The following is an 18242-nucleotide window of genomic DNA, read 5'->3' as shown; positions in this document are numbered from 1 at the left end:
GAAAGAAATCTGTGTCCCTGCCCATCCTGCTCTCCATAGACACAGGAGGAATCCAGGATCCCTGCCAGTCCTGTCCTCCTCTTCCTTTCCGGTTTTTGAAACACTTAATGTACATAAATTTTTGCTTAACCTTTTATATTGTGTTACGTGTTTTTTTTTTTTCTTTTTTAATGTAAAAAATACCTACCCTGGAGTTAGAAGCGAAAGCCACAAGATGGTTCAATATTTATCCCCATTCAAATGTGACTGTCTGTTCTGGAGGATGCCAGGTGCTTCAAACACTGCCAAACATATGGCAAGGCTGTGGCGCAGCCGCCTTCAACGGCGAGCTGAGCTAATAGCCCCACATGCATTTCATTTAAAAATACGGACAACTATTCAATCAAAATGAGTTTTGTCATCTTGGTCAGAACTGCATTCAATCTGCGTTGAGAGACTTGAAAGGACACTCCGCTGCTCATATTTTATAACAATGACTCATTCAGCTGCTATAATCCCAGTCAGATACAGTACAATGCTATTCCTTGCCTGTTTCTTTTCTTTCAGCTGTAACTTTTCCTCTGCTATGCACAAAACTCAGTGGTTGTCAAGAAGGTCTTGTTAGCACCTGCTTTAGGTGCTAGCTACTTATATCCAAGGCTTTGCACTTTCATACAGTTTTTCCCCTCTAACTTTGACCCTTTTTCTCCAAGTTTGAAAATGTATCTATCTCATCTTTACCTTGCAGCTACAGGATGGAAAAGCAGCTACAGTTACAGATACAACCTTTTTGCCTGATTTATCTGATGAAAAATGTATAAGGAAGTAGAAAACATTATTATCCCAGAGCAATTTGTATACAAAAGCATAGCAGCCCTACTAACCCCAGAAGAGGTAGTAGATAACTCAGCTGTATTATTTTTTTGTTTAAAAGGGATTTACCTTCTATCATGGTTTCCTAGACTGGTTCCAACACTCATTAAAAGAACTGGATCAAAAAACCTTAGTGAAATCCTACACTGAGTGAACAGTGAACCTCCTCTCCCAAAAACAGAGAAAGAATAATGATTGGGAGAAATAAATTAATCTGTGGGGCTCGTTAGAAAGATTCCTGCTTCATTTCAGGAACTAGACTAACTTAGATATTAAAGCCATGAAACAATTTTAGAGGTAATGATCAAATAAAATGCAAATAATTTTTTGTCAAAAATAAAATAAAATCATAATTAAATAACCAAACATCCAGTGCCAGGCTGCCTTCATATCAGGATATGAAATTTCCACCAATTCAGCAGGAAGAAAAAAAGGGGGAGGACATTTCCCTTCACCCTCGGTCCCAGTGGGTCTGAACATGCTTTGGCAACCACCCTTGGCACAGCCAACCTCAACCAGCAGAGCAAAGCTCAGGCTGCGTGTCATGGAGGTGCCCAGAAGTCGGGTTCGGGTTTCTTTAAATGGTTCTGCATTAGGTTCTTGTTGGGTCGAAGGGAACTGAAGGAGGAGTTACGGGTAGACTATTCCAGCTAAATAATCAGCAGACTGAAATAAGTAACTAGACCACAGGTATTTGGAGACAGTAACTGTAAACTTGGTGTATGCACTGACTAAAATAGCTTCTCAACAGCTGTAAGTTATTATATTGACACTGGGCTCTTAGGTCCTTTATTAACAGTCACTGAGGAAACTGCTCAAATTTGGTTTTGCCTTATGCACAACATCATGAAAAAATAATGAAAAAATAATCCTCTATAGATGGTTACAGCATTTTCAAAGATACAACGTTATAAAAACCCAAGCTAATTAAACTGAGTTGCAGCTTACTAAAAGCACAATTTTTTTTTTTTTTTTTAAAATTTCAAATCTATGAACTGTATTAGGGAGACCCAAAAGCAGGAAATATGTGTATCTACCTACCTATGCAGAACTCTTACCTGCAATCAAAGTAAAACATTTGTATTAAAATTATTATGCTTATGGGCAATGAATGAGACTGTTTCTCAGCTCATATGTGTTTTCTGGGAAGATATCCTCCTGATTAGGGACCAAAGGTCACCTGTGCTAAGGACAGCAAACACCTTATTCTTATTCAAAGATGCGGAGAGAGACGGTCCTGAGCATCAATCACACCTGACTGTGTTCATTGTGTGTGTGGATGGTAACAGCTGGACATTGTTTAACAATCAACCTTATGGGCATAGGCTACGTCTTCACAGCTAAGCAGGCTCTGAGGTCCTCCAGTGTGAATATGCCTACATTTATAGAAGCAGATCACTAAACAAAACAAGTGCCAGTCTATTTCCATGCAATTAAACCAGCCAGGTATGCATTCCCATTTGGGAATGTAACATGTTTTGAAAAAACATTGATGAAGGAAGGAAAATTCTGCTAAAGGCACAAAAGTTATACAGTGTCCTGTACAATAAGTGAGGGAAAGAATTTCTTCCGCTTAAGATTATAACAAATAAAATGCAAACCTGACTCACAGGCTATAGGAACATATTTTCAAACTGATGAGCAGAAACTGAACTCTTGTCTGGCCAGGAGATGCAAAGATCCTCATCAGCTGTAAAATGGAGCCTTGAAGCTTTTTGAAGGGGACTGAATGGTAGGCTAAGGAGGAGATCCTGGTATCAGAAGTTGAAACTTGTAATGAGTCCTTCTGTCCTTTGTCTCCAAAAGAAGAAAGCATTTGTTCATTGTCTTCATTTACATCACAGCTATGTAATCTCATGCCTCAGATTTTTCTTGGCCTTTATAGAGACCTTTTTATGGATTTCCTTTCTTCCCACGAACTTCACTTCTGTGATTTTTTTGGCTCCCATCTGAAGTATCAGAGATAGGTCTCAACTAGAGACTGGACAGAGTTCATCGATGATTTTTTGAAATTTAAGTATTTCATGTGCCTTTGAGATATACCCAGAAGGTTATAGCAGCCACCTGACAGATCTGGGGCTGCAAAGGAATTTTCCCCAAAATCAGACTGGGGGGGTGACTTAGTGTTATCTACCTTTCTCTCTAGAAAAATGTGTTATAATTGTTAGGATCATCTGACAATTAACTAACATCATAAGTGCTAATGAAAACTGAAATCAGCAGTGAAACCCATGAACCCCCAGCTGTCCTTGAACCCCCAGCTGTCTCTGCGATGTATAACAGTGTGTTTGGATGTTTTTTAGTAGATCTGCAAGTTGTCATAGGGAGCTTTCAAGCTTTCTGTGGCTCCTTTGGGGCTGAATATCTATTAAATGGTCAAATGCACTTACAAGTAGCTGGCCTCAGTGACTTAAACAGCCCTTTTCAGTTCACACTCATTTAATAATTTTACCTTTTGCATAGGCTGAGCAGCTATTAAAAATAGAGAAAGATAAGTGATGCTGCACACTAAGGGCATTGTGAAGTGGCAGATTTTCAGCATCAGTTTCCAGATGAATGGTCTGGTGGTCTTCCACTAGAATCTGAGGTCATGAGTATGTGTGTAACACTACCAAAACAGATCTGCTGAATTATCAATAACAACCTGTTCTCTTGCATTGATGCTGTAAAATTCCTATGTATTTGTTTCACAAAAGCTTCTATTTAAATGTCTTAAATATCTTATTGAAAGAATTATTTTGCTATTATCATTTAATCCAGTGTGTTATGAATATGACATTTGACAGCCTATGGCTGAAAATTCTAGCTGCCTTTCTGGATTACAAGAATAAAGTTTTACAGCTTTATGTGGCAAGCCAGTGGGGTCAGTAAAAAAGGAGCCTCAATTTTCTACGCAAATCAGTAAAGCTGTTGCTGAATTGTTATTCTTACCCTTAGTGGGAGTCCCAAGAGACCAAATGATCTGAATTATCTCCTAATGGACCTATCTCTCAGGGGAAAGGTCAAAAATAAGACCTGGCAGGGAGTACAGGCAAAGAGTTGAGTATGCTTTGAAGTCTTCAACCCAGTGTGGCAATCTAAAATCCAGGTGTGAGGGGCTGGTTGAAGGACTATCCTGATTCCCACTCCAGAGCAACCCTCATGTGAATTTTCTCCCCAGAAGAAGAAGTTTTTTCAAGTGGTCAGGCTGAAACAGGGTAAGGATGGTGCTCAGCAGTAGGCAGCCGTCGCCTACTGCCCACTTGCTTTCTTTGGAAATCATTGGTGAGAAGGCAGGCAGACAAATATCAAAGCAACCACTGGCCACTGCTCAGAGATTGGTGCTCTCCATACAAACAAGGATGTGAAGGGGTACATCTACCACTGGGGTCATGACACAGCAGGGTGCTCAGAGCTTATCTGTGATAAGCCAAGAAAAAAACCAAGAGTGAGAAAGCCAGAGAAGTAGCAGCTTACCCAGGGGGCAGAGAGCAGATTCATAACACCAATATTTGCTAGTGACAGCTCTGGGCCTTAAGTCCCCAGGATATGGTGTAGGACTTCATTTTTCTGTGTAAACTCCAAACAAAGAAACCGTCACAATCCCAAAGCTCTACTGAATAGTAATTTAATCTGAGTAATTTCATCCAGGCAATTTACACAATCTTAATAAATCAGGCTTATAAAATGTGAATAATATAGAAGGTACAGAGCTCATATCCTTTATTTATTCTGAAAAGGTGCCAGAGCACCTGTTTAGGAAACAGACATTGGGCATCTTACAATCAGATGGAGGTGAGAGATATGTCACAAAACTAGGAGCCAGTTTGATTTCTGTTGATTTTGCTCGTTATTCTAATTTCTTGTTATTATACCAGTTGTCAATTGAGTATATTAAACACTGTTCAACTAGTAAAATTTCCATAGAATTCTGAGTTAGGAAAACTACAGCTTGTGATGAGGACTAAAATATATCCGATCAGAAAATGTAACTCTTCCTCTCAGCACTTGGATAGCATTTTTTCTGAAAAGCCACCAGCAAAGCCACTCTAAATGGCTTTAAAATTATATTTTTAAACACAATTTCAATGTATTAAAATAGTTGTCACACATGAAAAATCATTAATCTCCAGAAAGGACAACTTTTGTTCAGTTGTGATGAATATTTTAGTTAAAATACACCAAAAGGCACGGAAGTCATGCTTTTTGTTTCCTAGGAAAGACCAGGTGAAACATGAAAGCTAGGCATAAGTAGATGTGGACAGTACAGAAGCAATAGGAAAGGTAGGAAAGACTGTATGTCAGCCATGAAGACTATGTTGCTAATAAGCTGAAATCCCCCTTGAAGTGTAGATGATGTGGTCCTTCTGACACTATTCCATGCAATCAGCTGTGGAGCTCAGGCTGGAATGCAGGCTACAGGGAGACACGAGTTCACATTTTGAACAGTAAAATAAACCAAACCACTCTAAGTTTGCTGTTTTCCTTCTCTTTCAACTTACGCTCTACCTTTGTAAACTTGCCTGTGTGGGTAAATTACGCTTAATTTTTGAGCAAGCTTAAGTAACTGTTTTATTTTTGAGCAGGGTAGTGCCACCACCAGCCTCCCTGCTAACAAAAGGAGAGAGGAAGAGGGGAGAAAAAACATGACTTGCATTAGTGTAGCTCCTCAAGGCTCTGTGAGGTGAGCATTCCAGTGTGCTTGGCTCCGGATGGGGGACAGGGTTTGTCTGGCGGGTCTCCTGCTGCCTGGAGCACACAGGAGTGTGTGCTCCATCAGAAATGGACAAAGATGATGAGGAAGGGAAAGGGGACTTAAAAGACTCACCTGATCACTGGAGATTAATATTGCTGCACAGTTATAATTTAGAAAAAATCTGTATAATTTTCATTTAAATGACAGATGGACCAAGGCTGAGACCTCCCATTGGAGCCTCTTTTGTCACCTGGCAGGTTTATGGCACAACTGGGTATAAAACCCAGAGGTATGATTTGCACTCCTCCTTCAGTCTCTTTTCAATGACAAAAGGGCTCTCCGGGCAGGTGGCACAGGGACAGCCGTGCACCAGCCCCAGAGGATCTCCCGAAACTCTCAGTGCTGGAACTGTGCAGGGACCTGCTGATGGGACAGCATGTGCACAGGAGTGCACAGAGTTGCTGAGCAGCCCTCAGCGCAATCCATCTTGGACAAGATAAGTCATACTGACCTGAAACTGCATTGGAGCCTCTGCAAACCCAGAAAAGCAAAGAGTATTTAAGCCACTTCACCCTATCCTGACTTAAGAGTTGGACTTAATGAGGGTTCCTTCCAACTCAGAACATTTTGTGATTCTGTGACTTCTGGGCCAGGCCTAAGGTAGCATGATTCAAGTGTTTTCTACGTGTGTGTGTGTGCACGGATGTCAGTTCAGAGCATCTCACTTCTTGGTACCATTTTCTGCTCAAACAGCTCTTCCCATCTCTGCTGAGGAAGAATCAGGTATGAAGCTGGAATGTGCCATCCCCAGGTTGCTGAGGATGCCAAGGGCCAGGCAGTGCCCAAACGCTAACCTTCACCTTGCCCAGGAGGCTCCCTAAAGTCTTCTCATCTCACAGCACCTGCAACTGGGGATTTATTTACAAAATAGCTTACATTACCTTTTGATTAAAATTCAGCATTGGGAGGAACCACTTTTCTCACTACCAAGACTGCCTTTTCTAATTTAAAATATGTCAATGGCAGACGGTTAATTACAGCATGCATTCTAAGGCTAGGGATGAAGTGAGGAATGCAGAAGTAGCCATGGGAATTTCAGGGGGGCAATATTAATTGAACTGTCCTAATTGCAATCACAGAAGGGACAGGGATAGGTGATCTGGTTGAGCTCCCAGCTCCAAAGTCAGGCTGCTGATGCTAACCCCATCCTGGTAGTGTTTGTCTGAGCAGTCCTTAGTAGGCTTGCTTACAGAGATCCTATCATCTGCTTTTGCAACCTTGTTCCTGAGTTTACATGCCTGGCACTGAATGCACTCCAGAATTTAACTTTTTCCTTTTGAAAAACTGAAAATAATAAACAAATAAACAATCTCCTCTCCAAAAAGGCGTGTTTAAAAGAAGATGAGATTCACACCCTTTTAACTGTTCCTTACTTTTTTTTTTCCCTTTTGTCACACTCTTCTAATAAAGCAGGCAGTGTGATTTGAACAGCAAACTGAAAGCAAACAGCAAGTACAGCCTCTGACTGGATGCTCTCTCTGACCACTGGTCTTAAACCTTTCCCTTCCCAGGAAGGGCAATTTTACCAAGTGCCTTGTAAATCAAAGGAATATGAACAACTCAGCAGTGAAGAGGTTCAGTTATCAGGGAGACAACAGTGGGAATGTAATTTCTATCAGTATGGCTGATTCAACCTTTCCTGTTCATGAAGGTTTTGATGCATTATGTGATATCAAGTAAAGCAAATGTAAACACCATTACATTAATGCAGTAAGATATTCTTTAGCAGTTTATCCCTAAGTACATCTGCAGGACTATTAGGGTGCTAGTAGTATTGTCCAAGTCTACAAAAACCATGATGACAGTGAAATGGAGATACCTGAAACTGTTGAAGAAGTGTTGCTTCAGCCAACTGGAGCACACTACTGTCCAGGGACATGGCTGCTTTATATTTGCCCTAATATTTATACTGGGAGGAAACTAGTTAGTCAGCATTGTACTGAAAAATTCTGGCTTTGCTGCTTCTAGGAAGGGATGCATGGCTACATTCACTGATCTTGAATAAGGCACAGAGGTATAAGGAGAGCATAGATCTGACCAAGGATTGTTACTTTCCAAACAAAACAAAATCAAACAAGGGGTTTCTGCCTTCTGCAGCCAGAAAGGAGCCTGCAGAAATTATCACAAGGCACTGCTGTGACTCATTGCATCAATAACCATTTACCCTGGTATCTGAGCTGCCTCCTGGATGTATATATTTTCTCTTGTCTTACATTTAGTCCATGAGAAGTCTGGGAGAGAAACCTTCTTCTCTGTTTGGACAGGAGACATCAAGTTCTGAGAGTGCTAATTGCTACCTTTATATAAAATATGAGACAATAGCAATCACAATTGACTGAATACAGGGAATGGTCTCAGGGCATGCTGTTCCCTCTAGTAGAGATTGATGTTATAGCAAAACTGGGTAATCATCATCTACTGCTGAACGGAGCAGAAAAGGCTATGTACAGTATTTATATTGGTTGGGGTACTCTACAATTTATCTGTGAAATCAGGCTTGCAGGCTCTTGAAATACAGTTCGGGAGATAACTGGATCAGTTCTTCCCAGCGGATGTAAAGTAGTGAAGGCTCTGATGAGAGACAAAGGGAGAGGGATTTGGTCACTGAAGAGCATAAGTTCCAAATTAAACACAGGAAAACATAAAGCTCAGTGAAAGGCTTGAGTAAGGAAGGGGGTAGAAAAGCAGACATAAAGGACAATAAAGGGATATTGTAAAAGAAGCATAGCTGTATGTTGGAGTGTATGCTGTTGGGCACAGAAATGGGAAGAGATATTGTCATTCTGCTTTCTATATACTGAATCTTTACATGTAGATAAATGTCTTTCCCCACTCTGGAGGCAGCTCCAAGGCAGCTGTTCTCTTGTGTTTCAGTACAGATCCAGAATAGTACTAGAGCAAGATGGTTTCCTCCCCTTTTCTGACCAGCAACTTCTTTTAAAATTATTTGATTTTTACTTTTTTTTTTTTTTTAAAGTTCCCTTTCTACAAGGAATGAAAGCAATCTGGCCTGGAAGATAAAAGCAATATATTCTGTCAAACAGGAAAATTCAGTCTTGTGGGAATCGCTGATAATATGACAGCACTGGGCACGTACCGCCAACCAGTTAAACTATCCCAGCTGTCTGATGGTATTGGGGTTGTTTCCCCCACCAGGAAGACAGGACCACATGATACCATGACACCCCCCCAATTTTCTTCTACCACTATTTGTATTATCTCCATCACTACCCAACTTCAAAATCCTCAAAATTAAAACATGCCATTAGTAGTCAGCTCAGCAAATCATGCCCTGAAGTGCAGTCAGGATGACTCATAGTGAAGCTTTTCTTGTCCAGCTCTTGTTTTGAGAGCCATAAATCAGTGGGGTCACAGTCCCAGCTTTTGCCTTGGGGTCCCCATAATATTTCTGCCTGCATATCATATGCACTGTACACATACATGCCCAGTCTCTTTCTGGAAATCTCTGCCCTTTGCATAATTACATGCAAATGGGGTCACCGTACCACAGACCTTTAACTAGCATTAAACCCCTCAAATATCACTTGCAGTGGAAGATCCTAAGGGTTATTCCCATTCCTCTGTGAATATATCTCACAGTTAGAATTCATACATTTTTTTTCCCTAAATATGCAATAATAGCCAAAGTGCACATTTTCATCCATTAACCTCATATTGACTGAGACAGGACAACGCTCACAGGACTAACTAAATTCCAATCCCGGTTCAACCTGTTCTGTTCAGCGCAGATGAATGTATAGAGCTGGGCACTAATTTTGACTCATGCATGAGAAATAGAAAGGATGTGTAAAAAGTACCTGTGACTATGCAGGAATTACACATACGAAAAATTACAGTAGTGCATCCATCAAGAAAATGACAGCCTATGCAAACTGTAACTTGCAGCCCCCTTCTTCCCCATCAGCAACATGAACTGTTTTGAAAACATTGTCTGACCACTCACTACACTGACTGCTTATAGAGATTCTCTTCAGATTTATGCTCCCATTGCAGGGCCTAAAAAAATTGTGGAGGCAAGGAATGTACTTGACTACTGAATTACTTGGGCATGAAGGATCTCTCAGTAATGAGGAATAATGTCTTTTCTGCAAGACAGAGATTTCCAGGAAGCAGAATCAATGCTGTGGACATAATTTGAACAGCTCTGTGCGTTTGATAAGGCCTTTAATCTCCTTCCATTCATAAAAAGAAAAAGTAAAAAATAAAATAAAGAGTAGAGTATCTACCCTTCCAGAAACATCCATGTACAGGAAGAGAAAAACTGAGATTAGCTCAGTTGGTTAGAGCATGGTGCTAATAATGCCAGGGTCAAGGATTTGGTTCCCCTAGTAGGCCATTCACTTAAGAGCTGGATTTTATGATCTTTGTGATCTTCTGATCCAACTCAGAATACTTAAAACTCTGTGAGAAAGGAAAACTGGAAACACCAAGTGAGTCTGGTTACCTCATGTCCCCTCAGAAACATTCAAATGAAAGCATTCATCTACAGTGGTGGGTAGCATATAAGAGCTTGAACAGAATTAAAAAGAATATTAGCAAATGACATACAAAAAAAAAAAGAAAAGTATGGCCTTCAGCCTCTGGGTCACCATGTCGAATCCAGCTCGCACAAGCAGTGATGGAGGTCACTGCCATTTGAGGGCTTCCTGATCAATATGATGTTGCCTTCTGAGCCATGAGCTACAACATCAGAACTGGTGTTCCTCACCAGGAAATGAAGATAGGACTTTGTTTCTGGAATTCTTAGCTCATTTAAATTCCAATCACATTAATATTTGAAAATTCTTGGTAAATGCATGTATAACTTGAATACTGTGTTACCTTCCATATTATGAGCACTACTGCTAAACAAAGGTGCAGTAAAAATGCTCACCATTTAACAACGTCTTTTCGTTGGTGCAAACAGTCATTCAGGATACAAGCTAGTGGAAAATCAGACCATACCTGTAATAAAAATTCTCAATCAATTGAAAGAATTCTGGTACATTTACCTTTAATTAAAAAACTCTGGAGTGTACTTATAGCAAGACTAAAAATAACCAAAACGCTTATGGAAGGGGAATCAAATGTAAAAACTCAAGTGACTAACAGCACTCGTGATTATAGTTTCAGAGGGGCAGCTAGTCAGTCCTTCAGACTTTTTAATTTTAAACATAAGATGATTTTCTATCTCCAAAATATGATTTGTTTTCTACCATGTTTATAAAAATTAATAATACATTTTCAGCTGCAAAAGACTTAGCACAAATTTACTGGGAATATTGTATAAGGATGGGTAATTCCATTTTTTATGAGATTTTTACAGTGTTGAATTTAAGCCAGCAGTATGCAGGCTGTTGGTGGCAAGTAAAATATTCCCAACCATAAAGAAAAAGAAATATAACTAAGCTTCTCAAAAGCAAGTAAACTTGGGTTTGCCTCTGCAAAACTCACTTTCGTCACATATGCAAGGACGAACAACAGTAGGATGAGTTTTTACTGGTTTTGGGAAAGTGAAAGAAACCCCATTCAATGACAACCCTTGTCAAAAAAACCACTTTTAACAACCAAGCTGGAGCTCAGAAAGCAAGAAAGCAATATACTTTAAAAAGAAAGGGCTTGCACCTCACAGTCTAAATAAAATATGCTTCTACTGGCAACCTACTCATGCCAGAAAGACAACTCTGGTATGTGTGAAAGAGTCAATAGAGGATCTGCCCAGTCAGACCCTAAGTGGTCATGCCTTTGAATTTCAAGAGTTAAATAAAAGGACACAGTTACTCATAACTTCTTCACCTGCAGGAGATTTAAGTGGGGCCAGGTGGGACAGCAGGCAGGCAGGTGCTTCTGCTGCTCCTCTTCAGAGCAGAGCTCTGACGTGACAGCACCATCCTGAGGGATGACGAATGATCTTGCCCACTTGCCACCAGAATGATCTCCAGTCTCTTCCTTATGGCCACAGTTGTTACTTTTTACCATGTATGTTAAATACCTTCATTGCAGTAATGCTATGACACTCAGCATCTTTCCTCTAGGGTTTGCTTTTACATCGTCATTGCCTTTTTTGCAGGTCACAGACCCAAAGCAAGGTCATGGCAGGAATTGGTAACTCTGGCCAGCACAGCAGCAGGATTACCTGCCTGCCCTCTTTCTGCATTCTCCAGAAAATTCTCCTCCAAAAGAACTAAAAGGATATGGGTATATAATGGTCCTTTTTGAGAGGAACAATCTTAAAATACTTACTCATTTTTGCTTGGCATTCTGTCCTCTGCAACCAATTTTATAGCATGGAGTATTTTAATAAGAATTTTATATACAATATGAGGAGTAAAATTCCATATTTTTCACGAGTGAAAGACCAAGTGAACAAAGGATATACTGCTCTTTCTAAAATTAAACTGTCCTCAGGTACCTGCAATCAGGAATACTGTTGTAATACTAGGATGAATCAACTCACCTTCCCTCTGACAATGACCTTTTCTATAGTGTTTTATGGTGCAAAATTTAGCAGCACTTACTTGATAGATACTTTGACTTACAACAGTTTTTTGGCACAGATTTCCATCCTACTACCCCCCTTTTTTGAAGTGTTTAGCAATTTATTCTTGAATCCATCTGTGTCACTGCTTAATTATGGATTTTACTCAGGAGTAAAAAGCATTTTGATCAGTCAATTTTAAAGTTTCCCAGTACAAATCCATATACTATCTACAGGAGAACAGTAGTGAGGGGGAAAATGGAGGTCAAAAATTTTTACTTAAAGAAGGCTTAATTTTGCAAATGATGCAATTCATGCAGTTTAAAATAAAGGCTTGAAAGCTGGGACATACAGGCTTGAAGACTGAACCCAGCTCCTCTTGCAGAATTCACCAGGTACATCAGCACATCCTTCAGTTTTACTACCAGGCAGTTTGGACATTTACAGGCTCCATAATTACGCTGCAGTGATGTCAATCAGAAACAGCAAAGAGGAGTCAGAAGTCTGGCCCCACGAGGAGGTTTGAAGATATGCTGCCTACATTCTGTGGTAGACAAAGCATCAAAGTGCTTTGCAAGAAACTCTGCATCCTTTCAGCCACCCTGGAGGTGATATTATTAAGCTTCAGTGGGATAAATCCAACGAGAATTTGCTCAATAACATGAGTAAGGGCTCCACAATTCTGCCCTGTAATTTTGTTTCTGGAAGCCATTTTTTTAATCTGTTTGTAGATGAGGAAATTAAATGCTAAATTTCCTCCTCCCCCACTCAGACTGCAAGGCTCATTTAATGCATGTTTATGTAAAGTCTGATTCCCCCGCTAAGTGTTTCTACTCTCCACCCAATTTGGCATACAGTGAACAATGCACAGAATAAATTTAATTGATTTGTACAGGTATTAAAACAGATTATCATCTACACAGATTTGGAAAGCAGACACTGTATGTTAGCCAAATAAATGATGCAGACTACAATGATTTACAAAGGGTTTCAGAGAGATGGATATTAGCAGACAGTGGATCATGTTAGACAGCAAAATAATTTCATGTGTATCCATCAAATGACAAAGAGGATCCAAACTTAATTGTGAGATGATTTATATACCCAGGAATGGTTGATTTAAAACATCAGTGTGGCTATTAAGAATCAAATTTTCGTACAAAGGCTGTTGATCTACCTATTCCTGCAAACCATATGCATGATGAAATGCACCCATTTCCAGTGCAGACCAGAACTTTCCATCCAGGCACTGACCACAGATAAACACCTCACCCATAGCACAGAACTGAGCATATATGAGCAGCACCAGCTATATAATTCTGCTGAAAATCCATGGCTGCCCACCATCTAGAGGTAAATACTGACATACATATGCTGACAAATATCCAGTGCAAACATCACCAAATTGCTGCTTCCAGCATGCAATTAATAAAGGACAACTCTAGGAGAGCACATTAATAGTCATCCCCTGTCTTGGAAAGGTTGTTCTCTGCAATATTTGAGAATATCATTACCTGATTTGGTTTCCCTCTCTGCTGCCTCTGCCCATGGTCTGGTGTTACATGGGGATGTCAGGATGCCCATCAGCTTGTGCCAGCACTCTGACCCAGCTCTAGCAATGGTCCGTGGTGGATGCCCGGGGATGAGCATAAAACCAGGACATGAATACAGCAGTGCAGTATCCACAGTGACCATACGTTTATAATAAATGAAACTGTGGACTGAAAAGGAAAAATCTTGCCTGAAGAAAAAGGAAGCAAGCTGTGAAGATGTCATGTAAAAGACTCCCTTTTGTGCATGTAAGGAGAGTTTGTTTTCCAAGGGCATAGGACGCTTTTACACAACTGAAGCTATAGAAACAGCAAAAGAAATTGTACAGCGGGTTCTTTAATCAAACATCTATGACAGCTGAATTAAAACATTCGTTAATGGAGTTAGCTCTGAGATTTGAAATTTGTCTCTCTTTGTTCCACAACCCAGGAGACCACTCTTTTTTTATTTCTCCCTAATGTATGAAATCACTGTAGTGTCCTTTACACTGCCTCAGGAACTACGAAGGCTGGAAAAATACTTTTCTTGGGTAATAAACTCATAGCTGACCAGAATTTTTTCCCTTCTACACTGAACACACAGTCAAACAGACTGCTCTCCTTATTCAGCAAAGACCAGTGCATAGCTCTGACCAAAACCCTGTTGTTTCAGCAGATTTTGAAAGGTGTCTTTTAAGAACAAGGTAGACTCCAAGGAAACTCTCCTGTGAGTCTGATGCAATTGCACAATTACAGAGATTGTAACTCCTAGGCTTTGATCTTAAAAAATACTTCAGTGTCTGACTTCAAGCAGGCTTTTCATACACTTAACATCAGTTGCTAACACACTTTGTTGAGCACAGTGTGTTAGCAATAATTATTGTTCCCCGAAAACACACAAAAAACATTCAGGAAAGGTTGTGCATAGTGTTCAAATGCTGAATAATCTAAAAGATTATGCTATCACATAATAAAAACAGAAAGCAAGAGAAGCAAACACTTCCTAGCAACACTCTGAAATATATTAATCAGTTCTAGAAAGGTATCAGAATTTATCTCATAGTTAGAGATTGGATTGTATACCTACATAGAATTTTCCATCACTGAAAACCTCAAAGGATTTTATAAGCCGGGTCTGAATTTTATCTCCTGCTTATAGGAAATACACAGCTGCCATTTTCAAAACTCTGGTCCAATTTCTTACAAGCATTTCCTTGGAACCAAAGACAGTCACTCCTTTTGCACAGTACTATCTGAGGAATCATAGGCAGGTCCAGTGTGGTCCTCTCCCATCCTCTGGCCTAATCCTCCTACCTGTGTATTACTTTCTACATGTTTCCTCTTAGCTAGTGGAATAAAAGATACCTGGTCAAATTTCAAAGGGTGAAATACCGAATATATGAATAAAAATAATAAAATGAAGGTTGACTGTGGTGGACTCAGAATTTATCAAGAGGTTAGTGGTAGCAGATTTACAAATCAGTGAAACAATAATGATTTAAAAATCTTAAATAAAATCTTACAGTGAAATGAAGTATTTCCTATGAAATAGGAAAACAACATACTATTGTCTAGTACCTCAATTCTGAAAACAGCATCATACAACTTTTAGTTGCTTCAGTTTTAAAGGTGACCTATTATCTTACCATAATTTTTTTAGACAACTGTTAGTCCCACAGTAGCCCTGCCTCAGTGGGTAGAGAGGTTTGTACTTTTATTTTGGCTAAAGAGTAAGTATAGCTTTGTTAGGGAAAATGCAGACCTGATCTGGCCTAATGATGACAAAGCTACATGACTGAAATGCACGTTCCTTTCCCCCTGGGAAACCTAAAACCCACTGAGGTGTTGCTGCAGGTAAATATGTCTTAGAGGCTTTTCTGTTTCATTGTTCACCCATCCATTTTTCATCACTGAAGAAGAATGTCATGGGAGAAAATTTAAAGTATTTTTTGGAGACTGGGCAACACAGACTGGTCTGATTTTGTTTTTCTGAAGTTACTTGGCACTGTGGATCTCTAAATAAATATTAAGTCATTCACAATCAAACAGTCAAGAAAGAAATGACAAGTGTTTTGACAGTGCTCAAAATACTTTGAGGTATTTTTAGCATATTTCTGAGTCGTATTAGCTTAACCTGTAATAGAATATAAATGAGCCCATATGGCAGAGATGTAATTATGTTCCATGTGAGAAATCCCTGTGGTAGATTTGGGGAAAAAAACCTCACTACATGTGCCTTCTGGAGGGCACGATTTACACATGATTACCTACTCATTTGCATTGAGAAGAATATGAAGTAACACAATGCTAACAACACGGTAATGAAAAGGGCAAGCAAAGACTCCAGATCCCTGGGGGTGCTGATCCCTCTGACTGACATCCAGTTAGGAGTAGGGAATTCGTCCCTTTAGGGAGTACATTTTATGAAGCGATCTTTGATTATGTGGGCAGTAATCACGAGTCTTAATTATTATTACTGTGAGAGAATGGGCTACAAATCTCCAGGGAATGTCTCTGTCACAGATACTTTGCTGGCGAATGCTGAAAATTAGTGTTTTCCCAAGGATCATTTTCATTCCACCCTGATATTTAGCTGAAGTTTCTTTGACTACTAGTCATGAAACATTAAATATACATTAGAGGCAGAGAGATGTTGAAAGTTAAAATTCACCGGAGGTGCACACCCGTGCACTTGAGAGACAGCCCCAAATGCTGTCCAGATGTTGTAGCAACAAGGCTGAGGGTTCCCAAGCTGCAGCACAGCCACTACAGAGGAGAAAGTGGATGTTTAGCATTCCACCGGCCTTCTGTTTAGTTTACTTGTAGTGTATTAATTTAGCAGAAAGTCCTAACAGCCTGTTAGCAGTAGATGTTACCAAGTGTATACTATCCTGAAAGAATGAAGAAATTCTTTTATAGCAATAAAGGGAGCAATTCAAAGCATGTAATTGATTTTCCATATTTTCATACTGTGATAAGACTAAGCTTTAGCAGCAGAAACATGTGTTTGCAGTTTTGTCAATGTTCTTCAATGAATAAAAAAAAAAGTAGGAACCTATAACTTATTGGTTAGATCGTTAACATGCATTGGGCATTTCAGGGGCTATTGAAGCACTTGCCAAGAGCATGTCATCTTCTAAACAGACTCAGAGGTGGTAGAGATTGGTTTTTTTACCACAGGACATGTTTTTGTGATTATCTAAAATCATTCTTTTCCATGAAGAACACAACAGAAGAACATCAAGGCTTTCTTAACTAGCTATTGTCACGTTTGTGTGCTGTCCTCCCTCATATCATCCTTTTCACTCTGGAGGGGCAGAGCAGCAGCAGGGCAGGGCTGATGACTGCTCACCCCTGAAGCATTCCAAATCATTCCAACCTACTGGGCAGTGCGGCTTCTGACTGACTGCTGCTACCCCCAGTCTTCACACCAGTTATTAGGGTGTTCTCTGGGCCTCCCCATGAACATCACTAATGGTGTCCACCAGAGGAACTCAAAGCAGAATCATCCAAGTTTTCAGAAAGGTTTCTGGGTTCTCCTGATAGCAGAAAGACAGAAATAATTCTCCTGAAAGCAGAAAGAAAGACAGCATAAAGTGCAAGGGCCAACCCAAAGAGCCATCCACCAAGATACTTGAAATGATTCTTTGAAAAGAAGTCACCTACTAATGCTTGGAAAACAGGTCACTTACCATTCTCTGAAATTTTACGATTTCAGTCTTCGTCCCATCTTGAGTTTGAGAAACCTTAGATGCTTAGCAGTTTCTTTGTGAAAAAAAAAGAGGACACATGCTCAGAATAACCTATCAGGATGCTCAAGGGGGATAAAGAAAATTTAAGTCCTATTCCTACTCTCTCAGCCTTAGAGCAGACATGTGGACCCAAAATTTGAGTTTACTAGGCACACAAAGCCCTGAACTGCAGATTCAATCTCCCATTGCATTTCAATGAATATGGAGAGCAATACAAGCTGAGATGGTGACACTCATTGGGACCAACTAGAGAACAGCACAGTTTCCAGTAACTGAGGTAGTTTTGGTGGAGAAAAGAGCAGCAGTTCATGTCCCCACATGTCATTTGCCTCAATTCTTGTGTTGGAAGACTTGCCAAAGTGAGAAGGAAACAGCTTGGAGGGATGCCTGCCCACAGCCAGGAGGGAAGAGGGTGTTTACAGCATGGGGGTAAGGAAACCATCTTCTGGCATGGTGAAGAGTTGGCAAGGCTGACTGAGAATCAAACAGGGCAACAGCAGGGCAGGGGGGAAAAAACCCTCAAAGACTAGAAGCGAGCTCATTCATGTTTACTCCCTCAGGACAGCACAGAGCATCCCCCACAGAGGATGACTTCATAGCTTTGAAAAAAAAAAAAAAAAGGTAAGCAAGCTTCAGATAACAGGAAATTAGGATACAAGACCCTTTAAAGTGAAGTCTAAAGGCTTGAATTTGGGAGACAACAGGAGTAACTATCTGAGTTTGTCACCATCTCATTACCATAGGGTGTCAGGTAGCAGCAGATGATGATCTTCATGGACAAACACGGAGCAGAAATCAGCTTCTGAACTGAGGCAGATGCTGTGGTTATGGCTTGGAGAAACAGGACAATAGAGGCAAGGAGTGTCTCTGGGCCTCCATGGGAGGGATGATTCTTC

This window comes from Empidonax traillii, unplaced genomic scaffold (assembly GCF_003031625.1).
Source record: "Empidonax traillii isolate 1590-97213 ecotype Southwest subspecies unplaced genomic scaffold, ASM303162v1 scaffold384:size1533304, whole genome shotgun sequence".
Classification (NCBI taxonomy): Eukaryota; Metazoa; Chordata; class Aves; order Passeriformes; family Tyrannidae; genus Empidonax; species Empidonax traillii.
The sequence above is the reverse complement of the archived record's forward strand: the minus strand, read 5'-3'. Positions refer to the sequence as shown.